Source organism: Geotrypetes seraphini, chromosome 2, assembly GCF_902459505.1.
Source record: "Geotrypetes seraphini chromosome 2, aGeoSer1.1, whole genome shotgun sequence".
In the NCBI taxonomy this organism is placed as follows: domain Eukaryota; kingdom Metazoa; phylum Chordata; class Amphibia; order Gymnophiona; family Dermophiidae; genus Geotrypetes; species Geotrypetes seraphini.
Window position 1 is genome coordinate 293,916,837 of NC_047085.1, and position 5,158 is coordinate 293,921,994.

Below are 5,158 nucleotides of genomic sequence, written 5' to 3' on the forward strand. Positions count from 1 at the left end.
TTCCTCCACATAACATAAGTATAATTTTCTAATTGCTCATGCCTTAAAAGTATAGAAGATGTCTGTTATTTCCATAAAACTTTGCTTTTCTGACCAGGATAGACAAATTTTACAATTTACCTATTTTTTAAATGACATTTTAATTGGTTTTTAATTGGTGCAGCCAATTAGTGCAGCCTTCCTCCGGCATCAACAGCAACGCGGCTGGCTCAGCTCCATGAAGATCCTGTGATGACTACATCTGAGGAAGAAGTGATGTAGGAGGGGGATGGACTGGCAGATGCATTCATCGTGGGACCTTCTTGGAGCTGCATTGGCCTTGTTGCCTTTGATGCATGCGGAAGGCCATGTTGCCGTCCGTCGATGCCGGGGGGGGGGGCGTCCGGTGTTGTCATCGTTGTCGGGTGGGGGCCCATTGCCGTAGGGGGGTCTATTGCCGTCTGAAAAATAATTGGCATATTGGTAAGTCCTTCAGCGGGCCCCCCTGACTATTTCGGGCCCTAGGCATGTGCCTACTAAGCCTATTCATTAAACTAGCCCTAGCATATCAATACAAACATATTGCATGCAAAACATAGTACTTTTCTGCCCAAACAGCAATATGATTTACTAATTACAGAACATGAAAAACACACACCTTTGGATTTCCTGCTTAAAAAGAACCCCTTTTTTCTCACTAAACAGTGCTGCAATCAGCTCTTTCTTGAAAGCAAAGAAAGAACATTACTTCATTTTTCAAAGCTTAAAAATAGAAAAAAACAGATACAGACCTTAACATGCATTTTCCTTCATTGCAAATGGAGGTGTGCAGCTGCACAATGCTGACCTCATTGTGAGATCAAGGTGCACCATCAAGTAAAATGCCTCAATTAAAAGATGCAAGATCAGCACAGGATTTTAACACATTGAGCTAAATCAGCTTCTAATCAGGTAGATCTCACTGCCCTGTCATATCATAGCTTACTGACCTGCCTATGTATCATCTGCTTAGGAATGATATCACAGTCCCTACAAAGAAAGCATTTCTAGCTCACCAAGTTAATGCATCTGCTCTATCCTCTCCAGCTCACTGGTTCAAATCCCACCATCACCTTCACTAATTTTAACAACTTCCTAACAGCTTCCGATTAGCTCTCATAAGAGAGTCTAGATGGTGGACTTTGCCATTTTTCATCAGCACATTTCCCTTTGCAGGCAAACTTATTTTCACCTTCAAATGGCTAGGACATTCTAAACCAGGGGTGTCCAACCTTTTGGCTTCCTTGAGCCGCATTGACCAAAAAAAATGTTTCTGGGGCCACACAAACACACAAACGTTGAAGCAAAACAGAGGAGGAAGCCGGCAAGATGGTAAACACCCGGGGGCAGCAGAGGAAAACACTGCATCGCCCTCGACCGGGGCCGCACAAAATACTTCACGGGGGCCACAGTTTGGATACCCCTGTTCTAAACTGTCATGGTAGGAAACTTCTCCCCTGACAGAAAGAAGCCATTTGTTACTTACCAAGTTAAGGCACCTTGTTGCACCTTGTCCATCTTCTCAAGCTCACCAGTTCAAATCCCACTCTCACCTTCACTCATTTTAACAGCTTCCTAACAACTTCCTATTAGTTCTCATAGGAGTATACATGGTGGACTTTGCTGTTTTTCACCAGCATTGCGCAGTTTGTAGGCAAACTTATTTTGATGTTGCCATGGTTTGGATATCCTAAGCTCTCATGGTAAGAATCACCGATCTCAAAGGAATTGGCTATGGCTCAACAGTTAATGACACCTCTCCCATCCTCTGAAGATCAAATCCAAATGATTTTTGGATATCCCAACACATGTTCAATTTTTGGGTGACAATCTGCCATCTAGGTGCATCTTGATGATTTCACAATGAGGTCAACATTGTGCATCAGATACATTCATTTGTTCTCAACTACAAGCTATTGTGGTAGGAATGTATTTCTTTTCATGCAATATGTGCACAGTACAACAGGTATAAGAGTTCAGAGGGCTTGGACAGGTGTTGAAGGAAGGTACATGTTTTGAAATGTATCCTAGAGATATTACTATTGGTAAATTCAGCTTGGCTTTAGAATTGGGGGTGTGGTTTCATGCCTGAGGAGTATGTATTGGTGTGGGGGAGGGGGTTTAGGATGAGAGAACAGGCTGCTTTAGACATCTGAGAATTGCTGCAGATCATTTTAAAGCTCAATCCAAATATGTTTCAGCAAAGGAATGGCCAAAGAACGCCCAGTTTGAAGATTTTCTGGTAGAAAAATGAATATTACATTTTTGCTAACCATACTCAAGACTTGAACCCCTGATGTTTGGAAGATAACAGCAGTGCTTTGAAGCATATAGCTACAGAGAGAATTCCTTTTAGAATTTGGGAACAGGAGCTTCTACAGACTAAGCAGATGACAAATGGCTTCTTGCCAAAGCTTTGAGAAGTAAAAGAAATGATTAAAAGTCAATACCCAAAAGTCAATGCCCAAAGCACACCCAAAGTACACCCAATCAGTTTGAAGGTTTCTGGCAGGAAGTCTTAACGGTGTCTATGACGTCAGACGCTACTTAGGCATGCTTAGTATAAGAAGGTCCATCAGAGCAGAGTTTTCTCTTTTAGGATTCCCATTCTGTGTTATTGTTTATGCTGATTTCTGAGACCTTGCCTTTCCTGATTATCTTTTAACTTTTTCATTCCTATATCTGCTACAACTCTCTCCATTTCACAGGACCTTTAGCAGCTATGGTAATTTGCAATTGATGTCTTTTCTAACATTTTTTAACTTTCCAGGTGAATATGCTGCACCTATGCAAGGAACTCCTTGCTAGCAGCTCAGATACCAAATCCAGGCGAGAATGATATATTGTTAGCTACTTAGGTGTCTTTATTAGAAGAAAGCTCAGGCAGAACTGATTTCTTCTTTTGGACTTCCATTCTGTGTTATTGCTTATGGTGATTCTCCTTTAACTTTTTGACCCCTGATATCTGCCACAACTCTCTCCATTCTACAGGGCCATTAACAAGTCTGAGAATTCGTGATGATAAAAATTGATTCCAGGTATGTTTGCTGAAAAAACACCCATGCTGTTTGAAACTTTGGTGCCAGGAAAATGGATATGCAAGTTACATGAATATGTGTTAACCATCTCTGAGAGTGGAACCTATGATGTTGGGAGGATGGAAGCAGTGCTCTTAATCATAAAGCTAAAGGTAATTCTTTTTAGAGTCATATAGAGGCAGCTCAAAAGACTAATCAGTTTTGGTGGTAATTGTTAGGCATCCTTATTATAAAAAGGGTTCAGATGCAGCTGCTTCTTTTTAGGAGTCCAACAGTGTTTGTGCTTCTGTTCATTCTAGGTGTTATTTTCAGGCTGTGCTGTGATATATTCTCCCACAACTTCTGTTTTATACTTTTTCCACAGATGTCTTTCTAACATTTTCCCCCTTTTCTCCTGATTTCAGGTCCCCAGAGTGGCTAATGACTCCCCTTGTGTTTCCCAGAGGCCAGAAAAAGTCTCTTAAAACTGGGTTCAGCACACCAGCTTGCACCTGGGCAAAGAGTTATTGCCAGCCGCTCAAATACCAAAACAGAAAGAATTGGTGAGAATGATATATTGCAACTTTTGTTTGCTTATGCTAGATATCCCTTACTTGACTGCAAATTTTGCTTACTATTTGCATTGTAATAATTATACCTCTTCCCTGAATAGCCCTTGTGATGAATTAAATACATTTTCACAATGTTAACATGTTTCACACTTTTTTCCTTCACAAGGGTGTACTTCTTGATGATTTTCTGAGAGAACAGTAAATTGGTGAGTTTTAGGCTCTCTTTTACAAAGGTACGCTAAATCAACGCATGCGCTAACTGCTAATGCGTCCATAGGATAACATGCATGCATTAACATTTGCCACGCACTAAACACATTGCCCTTTAGAGCGCCGTTAGCGTATGCTAAATGTTAATGCGTGTGTGTTATCCTAAGAACGCGATAGTGCATACGTTGATTTAGCACACCTTTTTAAAAGAGAGCCTAAAATTCACCAATTTGTCTCAATTCATCTTTCTTTTTCTACAGCCTGCCTTCTCCTACCAGGAGAAGATTATGGGACCTTAACAATTCAACCACAGTTGGACCTAGGCATGGCTTACTCTGCATACCTGCCATCCACCTCATCAAACTGAAGTTGCATGATGTTACACTTGAATGCTGCTTTCCTAGACTGTGCAAGGATTCTAGATTGGAGTGTCTAGGAAGTGACATGACGTTCTACATTAAAAATCTTAAATAATTTTTGACCTTGTGCTTATTTACAAAACGAAGGCCAGGGCCTATTCATATACATTGAGTAGCATCCGAGCATTAGGGTTTCCTAAATAAGCACCACTTTAAATTCAGCTACTTCATTACATTGACCTTTGTCTTATCTAGTGTTCCATGAAGCCCAGGCTGCAAAGGAGAGAAGTGGGGTGGCCCTTAGGGGTGGCAAACAGGGTAGCTGTGCTATGTATTGGGGGGGGGCATGCCTGCAAACAGTATAATGTTTGAGAAAATGGGATTATATGAGAGCTGGAGAGGATGAACAAGGTGCCTTAACTTGGTGAGCCAGAAATGGCTTCTTTCAGTGAGGGGAGAAATTCCTATCCTGACAGCTTAGGATATGTCTAACTGCAGCCGTTTAGGCGTGCTTCTGGCACTCCGCTACAGCGCTGCAAGAACGCCGTTGCTACAGCCATAATGATGCCTATAAAGAACAGTATAATCAAACCTGAATTACCATTATTTTATGGCTCATTGTCTAGCACAGCAGTTAGAATGAAGGTTAGCATGTGAGCCTGGTGTGGGTTCAATTCCCTCATGTACTTCAGCTGATACAATACTCATTTTAATAAAAATTATAAGCTAAAGATCAATCAAATATAATTTTCATCTCAAACAGCACAATATTAGCAATACTAGAAGCAAGAAATTCCAAAAGTTGAGTTTGCAATTGATATAAACTGTATTTGACTCCATGTCATATTTATTCAACTATACTTGAGATTTTGGGACAATGAAAGCAGTGCTTTAACCCATTGAGCTAACAGTCTTTTGTCTCAGCTAACTGTGATATGTTAGCTAAGCAGATGATACCTCAGCAGATCACTAAGCTATGATA